Source organism: Aptenodytes patagonicus, chromosome 1 (genome assembly GCF_965638725.1).
Source record: "Aptenodytes patagonicus chromosome 1, bAptPat1.pri.cur, whole genome shotgun sequence".
NCBI classification, from domain to species: domain Eukaryota; kingdom Metazoa; phylum Chordata; class Aves; order Sphenisciformes; family Spheniscidae; genus Aptenodytes; species Aptenodytes patagonicus.
The window spans coordinates 58,180,469-58,189,329 of NC_134949.1; positions in this window are offsets into that span (position 1 = coordinate 58,180,469).

Sequence of the window (8,861 nt, forward strand, 5' to 3'; positions counted from 1 at the left end):
ACGCAAACTTAACCCTGGGGAAATCGTCTGATTCCTTACTACGTACGGACCCAAAACCTCCCCCAAGCAGGAGGCAACCCAGACCTCCTCCGATGTCCCTTCCATCCCCTCGGTCCCCTCTGCCCTTTGCCCCCGCTTCCCTTCCCCGTGCTCAGTTGTTCCAGCAGCAGCCTTCACGCTCGCTGCCGTCTGCGTGCCTGGCTTGGGTGACCTTTCCCTGGGACAATGGCTACTATTGAACCCAGGCAGGCATAGCCGGCGATGACACGGAGCTGCAGACGCAACGGTCCCATCGCTGCAAAGAGGGTCCTGCCCAGCACAGCTGGGAGCGGGGGAGGCTGGCCTGGGAAAAAGGCTTCAGCCACGAGCCTGCCTTTCATTGCACTTGGTGGCTCATGCGTCACACGGATGGCTCCGTGGTTAGATACGCTTCTTAGCCGATTTAGTCCCACTGTGAGGTGCCAGAGCCTCAGCACTGAAAATTAAAGTCCGTAACATGACTTCAGGAGCTTACAGTGGTGGTAAATACCTTCCCATGTGCCCACACACCATAACAGCTTTGCTATGGAAAAAATCATCTGAAATAGTTTCAGAGAGACAGTTACTTTGATTCACCGAGTCCTTTGTGGCTGGGGTACCGTGACAGGGTAGTTGTCTTTTAGTAGACACTTACCATGCAGAGTCTTGTGGACGTGGAACTAGAAGGCAGGGACCGATTTATTGACTAAACCCCACTACTGGCCCTCTCCGCAGGGCTTGGGATGTCTGCTTCCCCACATCTGCCATGGGCTAACAATTCCTCCCTGTCTCACCAGGGAAAATAAATGAGTCAGTGCACACACAGAAATTGCAAGATGGAAATTGATATCTGAATGCTGTGATGATGATGAATATTACTATTGTTGCTATTATTGCTAGTGCCAGACAGGACTAAAGGATCTGTTCTGTATAACTCGTGCTCCCTCCCAGCCCCTTCCAGCTTGCCCACATTTTTACAGAAACATCAGTCCGAGTTTGGCATTTCTACCCAGCACCACCTCTCAGCAAAAATCACAGGTCTTTATGATTCAGAGCCTGCTGCTGCATCCCTGCCCAGAGCTAGAGCAGGACCAGAGAACACCCCACTGCTGCCAGCTCCTGATGAGCCCAGTCCCTCAGCAGGAAGAGGCCAGCATCACTCCACATCTGGGATGCAGTAAAGGTGCAAATGAGGGGGAAGCCTACTCCTTTAGCGTGCCAGCTTGAACATAAAAGGCGAAGGGAAACACTCTTCTAGCCCCACCATGAGCTAAGCTGCAATCCCTCAATCCAGAAGAAGAGGCAGGAAAACAAATACACTGTATTAATATACTGAAGTCTTTAGATTGGTAATTTCCACCAGTACTACAGGCAAAAAATGTCTCTGGAAACATGTAGAGTCAGGAAGGAACCTCGGGACAAACCTCGAATGAGGAAAGGCACCACATTAGAAAAATACACTGATGAGTCCAGCATCAGCAGGTTTTAAAAGGTGCTCACCACCTCTGGGTAAGCTGGCAGTCGTCGTGGCCCTGCACTAGCTCTGTTCCTGGGTAGAAAAGCTCCCAAAGGAAGGGAGCAGCCTCTCTCCAAATCCAATGATTTCTTCCGAGTCACACAGCCAGGTCACCCTCCAGACCACCGGTGAGCCAGCCTGTCTGGGGCCAGCAAACACCTTGCCAGGCAATGCCTGAAAGCTCTCACGCCTTTACCAGCCACTGCCCGTTATCTGCTGGTGCCCTGGGGGGTTGCTGTCTGTTGGGTAAGAGAAATCCCAATTACACAATCCCACCTCTCCCTCCCCCTCTTCCTACTGTCCTCTGCGAGAGTGGTGAGTGTCCCTGCGCACACATGTGCAGGGGGGTTTAAAGGTCTGTATCAACCAGCCCTCTCCCCGCAGGCCACTCCAGCCCGAGTTCCCACACGTGTCCTTGGGAATGTGCCTCCCTCGGAGCAGATAACAGATACCCGGGATTTTCTTTGTCCGCTGGGACAGTTTCCCTGCAAAGGGGGGGAGAAAAGGGGGGTTAATTCAGGGTTTCATTAACCTAACAGTTGATTGCAACAGAAACTTGTCCTATATAGGAATTGTGTCAGGAAATAGGCTGAGGAGGAGGGGGAGAAGACAGTGGGTTACAGCAACCCTGCTGCTTCTTCCAGCCTTGCTTCCCTCAGCCAAGGCCCAGAAGAACAGAGCAGCTCATGTGGGTTTGGCCCCCAGCTCCAGGATCGTCAAATTCCATGTGGGCAAGGAAAAGGCAAAGCTGTGCCATGGCGCACAGCTGCCTCACATAAGAAACACAGATGATCCCACAGGCACGGATATGGGGACACGCACAAGTCCATAGAGAACCTTTGGGCCATTTGCACGGCATCCATTCCCATGCAAGAAATTATATGACAAAAATCTCCCTGCACACACTTATGTGGCCTTATGGAGATGTGTGGAGCATCCCTTGCGTGGAGGCAGAGCCATAGATACATCCCACATAGCTGTAGGGATACTCCCCAGCATGAAGAGAGAGGGATTGGGAGCAGGTGGTTTCAGGATTGGTTTCCGCTGGTCTAAGCTTCTGCTGCCAGCAAGAGGGCTGGTGCCTCCATCCTGGCCATGCCTTCTCCAGCCTCCTATGTCAGCATGAGCAAGCAGGTGGCAGGGTGGCAAGTTGGAGCTGATCCGGCTGAAAACGATCCCAGCAAAATGAACAAACTGGGAAAAAAAATGAGGGAATGCACAGCTGGAGGGAGAGGGGAGAAGGCAGGAGAGCCGCTTTCTCCAGAAGCTTTTTTCCAAGCAACTCGCGCCAATTTTGAAACCACACCCTCAGTCACAGACAGAGATGTAAATATGTCTGTTCCCAAGCAGAGCCGCATCGCGGGGACACCCCTCCTCCCCAGAAGCACCCGCTTGGCTGCCCTGCACAGCGGGGGCCAGCCAGGCTGGGGGAGGAGGGCGGGAGGGGGGTTTTGCTCAGGACCTTCTGGAAGGCCCTGGGAGCAGCTCTGGGAACATGTGAGAGCTGCAGAGGTGGAAGGAGGAACGGGGGAAGGAAGAAAGGAGCTATTGTCACCGGAGAGGTCTTTGTGCGACTGACATTGCTGAGATTCCCGCAGCCCCAGCAGCCCTGCAGAGGCTCCAGCTGGGAGCAAGCAGGGGGGAAGGAGAGAGAAAGGCCAGACAGGTTGACAAGAGGGGCTGCGCCATTCCTGGAGCTGTGTTTTCTCAAGATAAGTCTGACCTATTTGCAGTCACTCCGGAGCAGCGGCAGGAGCCGGCCTTTACGTCTGACTTGACCTTCTATTGTGGCTCAGACACTGGAGGAGATTAAGGCAGTAATCAAACAACTCCCGAACTTTGAGGCATACCCAGCATGGGGTGATGCAGAGAAGCGCAGACTTGCCAACAACTGCCAGGTCCAAAACTGCCAGTCTGGCTTGCCTTGTCTTGGACCTATGCCAAGCAGATTGACTTGGGAGGCTGGGGTATCCAGAGGGGTCTAACTCACAGCATATGCATCCAGTGACCATTGATCCCAAAATCCTGTAGGACACCTCTCAAAGCAAGAACCAACCACCTAGATTGATGGCTTGGAGTCAAGTCCAAGTCACTGTGGCAGACAAACATGCCAGAAGCATCCAGCATGCTATTATTTTCTGCTTAGTTAAGACAACTCCAGATCCAGGCCATAAATAATTGGCGGGGGGGGGGGGAGAAGAATGAGAAGAAGGATGGCAGAAAGATTGAGATATGGCAAATGTACCAAAATCCATGTTTCAAGTATCCCTGGTTGGCTGCTTCAGTGGAAAGGACGAGGTTGTGTCACACCTTAGAGCACATGCCCCTTCTCAAACCGGGGAGTGGTGGTTGTACAGGACGTGCGTGCGATGAACTCTGTCTCCCACTGTCCACACAAATATCTTGGCAGGTTGGCGGGGGGGGGGGGGAAGGGGATGTGTGCTCCTGCATCACTTCTGGACCTTAGGGACCAGGGCAGTCAGCCCAGCACCTTTCCTCAAAAAAGGGGACAGGAGAAGAAAAGTAATGCCTTCAGGGAATCCCTTCGGGGGGACACAAAGAAAACAAAATGTTTTGCATGTTTTAATCAAATTTTCATCAGAGGTGTGAACAGGAGACTGTATCCCCTTGCTGTGCCTCAGGCTGGTGAACGCACACACTGTGTTAGACAATCCTAATGCAGTGATGACGGTCCTCTGCCGGCGTTGGCAGCACTGCCCGCAGCGTGGTGTGGGTGAGTGGTGCAGGTAGCCCTGTCCGGGCAGTGCAAGGCTGCGGGGAGCTGCCGGGCCCCATTCACTCTGCGTGAGGTCAGGAGAGTTGCCCTGGAGTGGCACATGGCCAATGCATGGGGAAGGGCTAGTCTTTGGGTGCAGAAGGTAAAGACCTGCAGGCTGGGCTTGACTTCAAGTCCAGCAAGAACTTTAGATGGCTGATATTTAAAAAAAAAAAAAGGGTGTTTTTTAACAACAAGAAAGCATCCCTGGATCCCAGATGGGTCCAAGGGCCTGCAAGACGTGATGATATATCTGTACCACACTCCCGTCCTTTATCGGGATTTTTCCATTCTCTGAGGTATCTCAACCCTCCCTCTGCCCAAGATAATGGAGAGGCAGCCAAAATGGCATTTTAAAATCTTGGCTCCCTCTACCAACAATTGGACAAAGCAAAGAGGCAGGATGGGAGAAACTGGCTTTCTGGAAACTTCTGTTAGATGGAGAGGGGTCACACCCCCTTCAATAGAGATTGGAGTCGGGGGTCATTTTACATCTGCCTTTAATGAAGAATGGTGGGAAGGGAAATTTAGCTCCGATGAGCTAATTAAATATATATATAATTTCCACTCTGTTAGCAAGGAAAAAAAAAAAGCCTTGGAGCAGCTGCTAGGTCATTGTTTGCGAATTTAAAAATAAAAGTTTCTTGGCATAGATTTCAGAGATGGAGGCAGTATCTTGCATTGTCATTCCAGAGGGAAAGGGAGAGCGAGCGAAAGAAGGATGAGGCCAGGCAGATAGTTCAGCCTGACTACGTGTTGCTCAGGTGTGTCTTGGCTTTCGAGCCTCTTTTCCCTCTGGCTGGTTTAGGTAATCAACATCCTGCCCAGATGGTGAGCCTCACCAGGGACAGATTTACGGGCCCCACGCCCTGAAGAGCTGGCAATGCCCTGCCATGGAGATGGCTAATGCTTGGCAGTGCCCTGAGCGCATCGGTGGAGCTTAATGGCCCCAGCCAGGCTCACCTGGGACCACCACCCCTCTGCTCAGGGGCTCAATTTAAGCTCAGGTCCAGGTACCTGCTTCTGGCCTGAGCTACGCTGTAGGTGTATCTGTGCCTGGCCTTGTCCCCGGCTGTCCTGGTTTCCTGATTGGTTGTCCCAGATGGACTCCAGACCTTAGCTGGTGGTAGCTTTGTCTCCAGGATGCACCTTGGACCTACGCTGCAGCCCTGTCTCCTGCCCTGTCTCCTGCTGCTCCTGACCGGACCTTGCCTTGTCTAGGGCTGTGATTGGGATCTGTCCCTGTCGTCACCTTGGTGGTGCTGATCGCCTGTGGGACCACATTGGGGTTGTGCTTGGCCGTGGGCTGGTCCCCTGTGTGGGGCAGCCCCGCTCCTGCTGCTTGCTGGCTGTGAGCTAAGGTCTCTCCAGTCCTGAGCTGCACACAATGGAGCCTGGTCCTTGGGCTCTGCGGGACCTGGCCCCACACCTCCTCCTCGGGCAAAGGCCATGGATCTTGCACTACACTGCTCCCTCAGCGACCCTAGGGCACTACTGCATCCCTTTTTCTGTCCCTGCAGCTCCTCAGCACTGGTTCTCCCATGCCACCTACCACTACCTGGCCTCTCCGCAGCGGGGGCTTGGCATCCCTCCCCATGTCTGCCTGCCTCTGGAATCCCTTTTTCATCTCTGTGTCTCTGAAGCAGATTCATGTCCCTGCCCTGCTTCCAAGTTATGATCCCAACGTGGCTTCAAGTCCCCTGTCCCCACACTGTGACCCTGTCCTTGTTCTGTGCCACCATCCTGACCCAGCTCCATGTCCCTCCCCTGTCTGTGTGTCATCCAACCAACAGCAGCCAGGGCATTTCACAAGGAGCCGTCCATTGAGCCCAGACCTCCACAAGGTGTGAGAACATACCTTGATGGTTGCCAGGACCCTGAATGCATTACTGGGCCTTATCTGTCCTGGCCAGCTTCACCTGGGACTTGCACCCAGACATCCTCATGGCCCAGGAGCTCCATTTAACCCCAGCTATGCTGTAGGTGTACCCATGCCCAGTTCCGTCTCCTGCTGTCCTGGCTTACCAACTGGTTTTCCTAGATGGACTCTAGACCCACTTGGTAGGTTGCTTCATCTCCAGTCCCATCTCTGTCTCTGCTCAGGTACTGAGGGACTGTACCCGGATCAGTGGGGTCACCACCTGGGCTAGGGTCACTCCTGGCTCCTAGCTTGTCCTCTCCTGTGGAGCAGCTCTGTTCTTGCTGCTCCCTCACACTGGTGACAAGCCAGACCATGGTAGGAGGCCTCATCTCCAGTGGCCTTGATGCTGGTTTTTCCCTTCCCACCCTGCTGCATCCATTAGCCTGATGCTTTCTGGCAGCAGCTGCACATGGAACGGGAGACCTGAACTTTTCCATTCCCCAGCCTCCAGCGCTGCCAATCCCTCTGAGCTGGGAATGGGCATTAAACTTGCTCTCCACCAACAAGTGGCTCCTGGCTCTCCCTTTCACTTCTTGAGCCCCACATGCCGTTCACCTTGACTGAGAGGGAAGGGGGGCATTCCCCTCTGCCCCAGCGGGTCCAGTCCTGCTCGGTTTCTCTGCCTGCTCACACCATGTCAGCTGGGGCTGTGGTGGCTCTCCCCCTCCCTGTGAGCACCTAGTGCTGCTCCTTCCCCCCTCCTGTCCCACTGACAGCTCTGGCGCACTTGGCGTGCTGTCCTTGGCACACGCGAGTGTCATTCCAAAGAGCCTGCCCTCAAACTCTTGGCAAAAGGGAAATTAATAATAATAAAAAATTTAAAAAGGAATCATAATCCCACCCCCCCTCGCCAGATTATGCAGCCAGGGAAAGAGAGCGAAGCATGGGAGAGCCTGGCTGGTGTCAAAAACCCTGCTCCACCTGCTCGCCGACTCAGCCACCAAGTGGGGAGGAGGCTCTTGGGAGACACTGTTCAAAGCCAAAGGAGGGTGGGAGGAGTTTTCCTTGCTTTTGAGGCAGTCCCCCACCCCATCTACCTGGATCCCGCTATCGGAAAGGACCTCTGCACTTCCAGACACCCCACAGACATGCTGGCAAGCTTGAGTTAGCTCCTGGTGTCCATCCTCGTGCAGAAAATATTGCTGGCCCACACTCTCCTTTCCACTGACACTGAGCGGTGTGGTCAATACTCACAGTCTAGGCTTTTTTTCCTCTCCGGTAGCAAGACAGAAAGGCTTCCTGCATGTGCACTTAAGACAAGTCTGTTCGTCAAGAGGTGTTGGCTCCCTCCTCACTGTAGTTATGGGAAGGCCTTTTTGTTTAAAGAGGAAAACAAATGAATAGATTCCCCTGACACCCAGCCTTATCAGACACGAACCCAAGGGAGTCCCTTGTTTAAACATTAGGAGTACATTGCTGGATAACACCCCTCCTCTCCCTCCCCTCTTGGCTTTTTTTTGGTTGGGTAGGGCTTTTTTCTGCCTCTATTTGCTCTTTCTGAGCTGCTTGCTTCTTGCCAGACCTGCTCGGGGAAAGTGGGAGGATAGTGAGGGTCCTACAAGCCAGGGCTTCTGGGCTGGAACAGCACAGGGGCAGCACTGCTCCAAGGACTTGCCGTGGCAGAGCTGGAGGTGAGGATGCCTCGAGCAGATGGAAACATACGGACAGAGTGTTTGGGGCATGTCAGGGCCAGGACATGAGGAGACTGAAGTGGGAGAGAAAGTTCCCTCTCTCTTGACCTTCGGTTTCCCTCTCCTCTCTGCACATCTAAGCCGGTGAGGCAAAAAAACGGTGTGCTCTCCTCCTCCCTGCCCTACAAAAATAGAGACTAGAGTCAAACTTGGAATTCCCCTCTGTCTCATCACTGGGGAGACAGGGTCTTGGTGGTGATCTCACCCCATCAGAAACCTTTCTGTGCACAAGGCTAGCGAGCAATGAAGAGGGAGGCCGGGGAGGAGGAGGGGAGTCATGGCAGGAAACCAAGAACACATCAGACACTCTAAATTTAGATCTTTTTATTCAGCTCGGACAATATTCCTTGATTTCTCATTGTTCGGGAGAGGGCAGAGGGCAGGGGATCTATTGAAAGGCTTTGTCCTGAGAGATGCCACTTTGTCTGGGTATACGGGGGTGGAGGAGTCACAGATCGGGTCGGTCCGGCGTGGGCGAGAGGTGCGTGTCCCACTGCTCCAAATGGCCTTGGCATGGGGTGGTGCATGAGCGTCTCTGAGCAGCCCTGGTACCTGCAAGGCAGGCGTCGGGGCTCCCCTCAACCCCGCACACCCACTGCCATCCGTGGTCAAGGTGGCGGTGAGGACTGGCACGAGGGCCCCTCGGTGAGCACCCGTGACTGGCGAGCGGCGCCTTTGCTTTGGGGCAGGTCCCCATGCCAGCGGGACGTCAGACACAGGGCGTGTAGGATAAATACACACCCGCTCTATACATCTTGCTGCCTTTCCGGCATCGCAGCTCAAAGTCTATTTTTAAACTCCCTCCTTTATTACACAGACCAGCAGATAGTGACAGCCTGCCTCCCACCATGCCAGGGGTGCTGCTTACCTGCGCGGCCCGGGGAGCAGGGTGTCCTCCACACTGCGTGGGGGGCACCCTGCCCAGGGATGGAGCGCAGG